At 41.1% G+C, this 8016-nt stretch overlaps 1 non-coding gene across 1 annotated transcript; it reads left to right on the forward strand.

The window, feature by feature from the left end:
• Positions 1-6565: 6565 nt before the first annotated feature.
• LOC131223337 (small nucleolar RNA R71) lies at positions 6566-6672 on the forward strand. The gene has a single exon (XR_009160393.1). It is a non-coding gene; the product is annotated as a small nucleolar RNA R71 (small nucleolar RNA).
• Positions 6673-8016: the final 1344 nt, after the last annotated feature.

The raw sequence follows: 8016 nt of genomic DNA on the forward strand, positions 1-8016 counted from the left end.
CTCGTGTGGCACCTCAATGATGGTTATGCAAAATCCAATCCGTCCTTCCCCTGTATCATCTCATTTAACAGCTGATACCAAAAATTGAGGCATATCCAGATATCGTGCGGGCCCCAAAATCAATGATTTATGGGCTGATCTGTCCGTTGAGCCAATTTCACAGCGATCCAATGGATGAAGTTTTACGTGTACGGTTCATTTATGGTCTTCAGGCCACGTATGGAGTTTCGAACTGATTGGATGGTGGGAACCTTATGATCTTGCATTCTGGACACTTTTCAGGCCACTTGAGCTTCAATTCCTTGATTTTCTTGAGTCCCTGATGTGTAATTCCTTCGTTCTTGGTCTTCTAGAGTCCGTTCCTTGCCTTGGTGCTTCGGGAGCGTCGAATCCATGAATTTACCACCCTTTTTCAGTCCAGGCTCTTAAACACACCCTGCATTACAAACATGATTAAATTAGTCCGATAAACAGTATCATGCGTGTAAATCTATGCAACAACTGGGTCTGATATGCAATATTTGACCCTCAACACAACCCCCAACCAGCATCTTGCTAGTCCCGAGCAAGGTATGCGAAAAATAAGTTGAGAAATACAGGACACTTTTTATGAACTCAAGAGATTTATGAAGAACAATTCAGATACTCGAATTCTACGATTCATGAATGTTGGCATTACTTTCTCTCCTAGACTTAATCACACGGTAACTTCGTAATTAAGTTCAAAATATTAGGCCATCAATTAGAACAATTCTAAACATTAAATTCCATGGATGCATAGTCTAATCTTGAAATATTAAAATTCACTTCTCTATTTAAGGATATCACTGGTAACCAATAAGAGACTTCACGATAACCAGAACTTGCCTCACACATTATCTTATTATTCTTTTAATTTTTGACTTTTCCATTGAAAGTAATGTCAAGAAGGGGAATCAAATCCTTACCTATAGGGAGCAAACCTAAGGTAAAGACTGTACACCCAACTTTTTCACATATCATTCATGGGGAATTAAATCTACACCTACATGGAGCAAACCTATGGTGTAGACCATTCGCCCAATCCTTTCAATTTTCCAAGTTGGTTCCTTTCATGTTTAGTGATTACTAAGTTAATCCTTTAATATCGAACTGAAACCTTAATATGCAAGCGAGATGTGTCCTGCGAATTTATGACTCAATCAATGTTTACAACTTTTAATAATGGATTAACAATTCAAACTTAGCTCTGAAATTTGATAGATAACTGAATCCAGGAGTCATAAAGTACCAACATCACGCATCTTGTAGTTCTAAATCCAAAATGGCCATCAAAATCGCTTCGAATTCATATGAAATTCTAGAAAAATTAATTTTTTTTTTTTTTCACAATTTTTGCTCAAGACTAAGAAAATACTAATTAGGAAACCTAATCTCCCACCCCCAACCTAAAATCTACATTGTCCTCAATGTAAAAGAAATAAGCATGCGATGCACATGGGACAAAATAAGTAGATGAGAAGTGATGGAAAGATAATACCTGGATGAAAGAATCAAGAGGCTTTCCACAGATTTCTACGTAAGAGCGGTCAGCACAAGAGAGAAACCAGCAGAAGTAAAATAAAATAACAAAAATACAATCCTACCTATACCACTTTCGTAGGTGCTCTCGATTGCATTTAGCGTATGCAACAAGCCTTTAAACCCCTAGGTTACCCCTAGTGGACGAGTTGTAGTCTCGTGAGGGTTTGCAGTAATGTTACCCACAAACATTGAACTAATTATCGAAATGAAATAAAGAGCTGGGTTGCCTCCCAGGAGCGCTAAGTTTACTGTCTTCAGCCAGACAAATAAGGCAACTACTCTAGTCCTAAGAAAACAGGAAACCTACCTATACCTCCATCAGACTAGGAGATCAATCCTGGTAAACAGGATCAGTCAGAGGCATGGACATGTCCTCTGAATCAAATTTCTCGACAAATGGTTTCAATCGATGGCCATTGACTTTAAACTCCTTGCCATTGTCGGGATCTCTTATCTCAACGGCCCCATGAGGAAAAACAGTAACAACAATGTAAGGGCCGGTCCAACGAGATCGAAGCTTACCCGGAAAGAGATGTAATCGAGAATTGTACAAAAGGACCTTCTGACCAGGCATGAATGATTTTCGCAAAATGTGTTGGTCATGAAATGCTTTCATCTTGTCCTTGTAAATTCTCGCATTATCGTACGCATCGTTCCGGATTTCTTCAAGTTCATTTAATTGAAGTTTGCGTAGCGAGCCAGCGTTGTCCAGATTGAAATTTAGATTTTTGATCACCCAGTACGCTTTATGTTCCAACTCCACAGGCAAGTGACAAGCTTTCCCATAAACAAGTCTAAAGGGAGACATTCCAATAGGAGTTTTAAATGCAGTACGGTATGCCCATAAGGCATCGGTCAATCGAATTGACTAATCCTTACGATCTGGGTTAACTGTTTTCTCCAAAATGTGTTTGATCTCCCTATTGGAAATCTCAGCTTGTCCACTTGTCTGTGGATGGTATGGGGTGCTCACCTTATGAGAGATACCGTATTTCTTCATTAAGCTCTCGAATGGTCTATTACAAAAGTGTGAGCCCCCATCACTAATGATGGCTCGAGGCGTTCCGAATCGAGAAAGGATGTTCTCTTTTAGGAATTTAATGACCGTGCGATGGTCATTCTTTCGACACGGAATCGCTTCGACCCATTTAGTGACATAATCCACGGCGAGCAAAATATACAAATTCCCAAACGATTGGGGGAATGGTCCCATGAAATCGATGCCCCAGCAATCAAATGCTTCAATGATAAGAATGGGATTCAAAGGCATCATATTTCGACGGGACAATGCTCCCAATTTTTGACAACGCTCACAAGCTTTGCAAAACTCATGAGTATCCCTAAACATAGTGGGCCAGTAAAAGCCACACTGCAGAATCTTGGCCGTAGTCTTTTTAGCAGAAAAGTGACTACCATGGCTGAGTGACAGAAGGAGATGACGCTCCGATGCTCATCGTCGTACACATCTCCTTAGAATTTGGTCGGGTAATATTTAAATAAGTAAGGATCATCCGAAAAAGTTGCGCACCTCGGTGAAGAATTTCTTCTTATCTTGCGCGGTCACTATGTCGGTATGGCACCTGTAGCAAGATAGTTAGCAATATCAGCGAACCAAGGTGAATGGGAGACTCTGAACAGCTGTTCATCAGGGAACATGTCATTGATATGGGTTGCCTCAAGGGAATCAGAGGTATTAAGGCGAGAAAGGTGATCGGCCACTACGTTTTCTACTCCCTTTTTATCTTTAATTTCCAAATCAAATTCTTGGAGTAAAAGGATCCATCGTATCAAGCGGGGCTTAGAATCATTCTTAGAAAGAAGATACTTTAGTGCCGCATGATCTGTATAGATAATGATCTTGGATCCGATCAGGTAGGACCTAAATTTGTCCAAGGCGAACACTACGGCTAAGAGTTCCTTTTCCGTAGTCGAGTAGTTCATCTGGGCAGGATTTAGAGTCCTACTCGCGTAATGAATGACGTAGGGCTTCTTATCTTTTCTCTGGCCTAGGACCGCCCCAAGAGCATAATCAGAAGCGTCGCACATAAGCTCAAAAGGAAGGTTCCAGTCGGGTGGCTGCATGATAGGTGCAGTGGTTAACGTGCCCTTAAGCTTGGTGAAAGCTTCCTGACATTACTCAGTCCACTCATACGGAGCATCCTTTTGAAGAAGAGTGCATAAAGGACGAGAGAGGAGACTAAAGTCCTTTATGAATCGCCTGTAAAATCCTGCGTGTCCTAAGAAGTATCGCACGTCTCTGATGTTCTTGGGTGGAGGTAGGTTAGAGATAAGATCGATTTTTGCCTTATCTACCTCGATTCCTTTGGACGAGATGATATGCCCAAGGACAATTCCCTTCTGAACCATGAAATGGCACTTCTCCCAATTAAGTACCAAGTTCTTTTCTTCACATCTTTTCAACACACATTTAAGACTTTCCAAGCACTTGCTGAAAGATGGACCGTAAACAGAGAAATCGTCCATGAAGACCTCTAGATGTTGCCCTACCATATCAGAAAAGATACTAAGCATACATCGCTGAAAGGTGGCAGGGGCATTACATAGTCCGAATAGCATCCTTCGGTAAGCAAAGGTGCCGTAGGGACATGTAAATGTGGTCTTTTCCTGGTCTTCAGGGGCTATCTCTATCTCGTTGTAGCCTGAATACCCATCAAGGAAACTGTAATAGGAATGACCAGCTAGCCTTTTCAAAATTTAATCAATGAAAGGAAAAGGAAAGTGGTCCTTCCTTGTGACAGTATTCAACTTTCGGTAGTTAATGTACATTCTCCAACAAGTAGTTACTCTAGTTGGCATGAGTTCATTGTTTGCATTGGCTACGATGGTGATTCCAGACTTCTTAGGAACCACTTGAGTTGGACTCACACATTGACTATCGGATATAGGGTATATGATACCCACATCCAACAGCTTAAAAACCTCAGCCTTAACCACTTCATATTTGGATTTAGTCTACGGTGTGGTTATCAAGGGGTCTTCACATTATCCTCAAGGTATATGCGGTGAGTACAAATCGAGGGATCGATTCCCTTGAGGTCCGCTATCGTCCATCCCGGGCTCCTTTATACTCAATGAGAGTAGATATGAGCATACTCTCTTGTTCTTTCTCCAGGTGGGCAAAGATCACCACCAGGTATGTCTCATCTTGACCTAAATATGCATATTTCAAATCAGAGGGCAAAGGTTTTAGGTCAAGCTTCGGCGGCTTGAGGTTAGACGGTAGAGGCACTACATCGGTTTGTGGTAATTCTTCAAATTGTGGCCTCCATCGGTTAACTTCAAGTACCGGTGCAGTCAAGCAAGGCGCAAGTCTCCCTAATCATGTCATCATCAAAATCATGGGAGTGGGCCAGGCACGTCTAGATGGTCGGAGGATAAGGTCAGAGGTGTCGTATCTTCCACGAAAGAGTCAATCATGTTAATGTCGTGGAAATCGTCATCATCCTCGAGTTGCCGTTATTGAAAAAAATGTTTGACTCATGTCAAATTTCCAAAAGACATAGTCATGATACCATTCCCCGCAATTGATAATTGCATTTGACGTGGCAAGGAATGGGCGACCAAGAATGACGGGAATCGAGTGCTCATGTTATTGATGGGTTCGGGTCCAGGATGATAAAGTCTACGGGGTAGTAAATCTATCAACTTGGACCAACACATCCTCAATTATCCCTCTTGGTACACGACCAGCAGTCAGTTGTAGTGTGGTTAGGGTGGGTTTTAATTCACCCAAACCTAACGTTTGTATACCGAGTAGGGGATCAGATTGACGCTCGCTCCTAAGTCAAGAAGTGCTGATCAATTCGATGGTTCCCGATTACACATGATATGGTTGGGCTACCGGGATCCTTGAATTTCTGCGGCACGTCTTTTCAGGATGGCACTCACTTTCTCAGTCAAGAAGATTTTCTTTTGAATAATTTTCCGCCGCTTGGTCGTGCATAAGTCTTTTAGGAATTTGGCATATGAAGGTATCTGTTTAACGACATCAAGTAGAGGAATGTTGACTTTCACCTGTTTCAACACCTCTAGGATACGAGAGTTAGAGAGAGGGTTTTGGTGAAACCAACCTTTGGGGAATGGAGCAACTGGCTTCTCTAGAAGTTCCGGTTCTACTTTTTGTGGGGCATCACTGGATCCATCATTGTTGTCCTCTTCTGGTTCTTGAGGCTTTTCGGGCCTAACCGGAAGAGTTTTATCAATGATCTTCCCACTCCTAAGAGTGGTGATGGATTTAGCATGCCCCATCTGATTTGAAGAGCTGGGATCATTATTCTCGTACTGCGGTTTAGGATTGGGGAGAGGTTGTGCAGGAAGCATCCCCTTTTCTATAACCGTCATACGAGAATCTATCTTTTGCATAAAATCTGTAATTCCCCGCATTGCCTGAGCCAGCTCTTGTATGGGATTTTGAACCGGTTCCTCTTGAGGTTTCACTTGATTTGGATTTTGATTGAAGAAACCTGGAGGGGTCGCCGTTTGTCCATTTCTCCAACTAAAATTTGGATGATTTTTCCAGCCAGGATTGTATGTGTTGGAGTTAGGTCCAGTAAAAGGTCTTTGATAGTTGTTTACGGCATTGGCTTGTTCATTCAACACTCCTCGAAAGGCGGGTATTGTAGGACAGTTTTCAGTTGTGTGAATGTTGCAATCACAGATGCCGCAAACAATTTCATTGACCTTATCCTTCTTTCCTTCCATGGCCTCAACTTTCCTTATGAGCGTAGTCACTTTACACTTGAGATCATCCTCTTCGTTCAAGAGATATAATCCACCTTTCTCCTTTAATTGAGTCGGCCTAGACGTGGTGTTCGACTTTGGGTAATAGTCCCAAGATTGTGTTTTTCAGAAACTATCGAGGTAGTCCCATACCTCGTCGACATCTTTATTAATGAACTCTCCATTACACATTGTCTCGACCATTTGGCGCATGGAAGATGTCAGTCCATCATAGAAAAAATTTGTAATGCGCCACGTTTCAAATCCGTGTTGTGGGCATGAACTGACCAAATCTTTGAACCTTTCCCAGCATTGAAAGAATGTTTCATCTTCCTTTTGGGCAAAGTTCATGATCGCTTTTCTGAGGGTAATCGTTTTATGATGTGGGAAGAATTTTTTTATGAATTCCCTCTGCATGTCGTTCCATGTGCCAATGGATCTAGGACGCAGTGAATGTAACCACGTCTTAGCTTTCTCTTTTAAGGAAAAAGGAAAGAGTTTCACTAATTGTATCCTCAGATACATTAGGAAAACATAATGTAGCTATAATCTCATCGAACTCTTTCAAATGTAAATATGGACTCTCTGATTCAAGTCCATGGAATTTGGGAAGGAGTTGGATAACTCCTGGCTTGATGTCCATTTGTCCTGTGTTTTCAGGAAAAATCATACATGAGGGCGTACTCACTCCCGCCGGTTGTAGAAAATCTCGTAAAGTACGAGGCGGGGGTGCCTGTTGCACCTCATTCTCATCTTGGGTATCCTCCACCCTGGGTGGAAGTGGAGGAGGTTGGTCTTCAGCCATAACCTCAGTTAACTCAGGGGATTTCGAGCGGTGTCTAGTCCTGCGATGGATAGTCAACCCCTCAACCAATCCTCCTTCAGTCAAGAGACGTCGAGTGTCGTCACGGGCCCACTTGGGCATGAAAACACTCGCAGCCCTCAGTTAAAAACTTAACCCTAGGAAAATCTAGCAAGAAAGAAAGAGATGGAAAGAAATTACCAAATTGGAGTCCTGAGTTAAAGACCTGCAGAACAAAATAAAATAAGTTAGATTCTAAAAAGAGAAGAACAATTCTTTAAAAGAAAGATAGAAGTGAACTGGCTTCTAAAAGAAAGAATTCCTAAAAGAAAGTGAAAATTTCTAAAATAAGCTAATAGAGACCTAAACTAGAAAGTAGATTACTAAAAGAGAATTGAAAAATAGAAAGTAGGGAAGGAGTGTACCGAATTAGAGATTTCTATCTTAAAGGCCTACAAAATAGGAAGGTTAGTTTCTAAAGAATTCTAAAAATAAATTAAGAAACAAGATTAGATTCTAAAAGTGTCAGAATTAGAAAGTCACTAAAATAAAACAAAAATAGAAAGTTAATTTCTAAGAAGGGAAAGAAATAACTTAAACTCTAAAAATATGAAAAAGTAGAGAGATTAGGAAGGAATTACCAATTGAGAAACTTATGTCCAGATCCTATAAAATGGGAAACAAGTTAGTTTTGAACTCAAATAGAAATAAATAAATAAATAAATAAAAACTAAGGTTAGTAAAATCCTAATCTTAAACTAATCCTAAAACCAATTAATTTCAGAAAATCGTAACCGTCAGTCCTCGGCAACGGCGCCAAAAACTTGTTCACACCCCAAGTGCAGGGTTGTGATGTAGTAATAAACTCGGTAAGACCGAGGTCGAATCCACGGGGACTGATACCTGTACGT

This window comes from Magnolia sinica, chromosome 1, assembly GCF_029962835.1.
Source record: "Magnolia sinica isolate HGM2019 chromosome 1, MsV1, whole genome shotgun sequence".
Taxonomy (NCBI): Eukaryota; Viridiplantae; Streptophyta; class Magnoliopsida; order Magnoliales; family Magnoliaceae; genus Magnolia; species Magnolia sinica.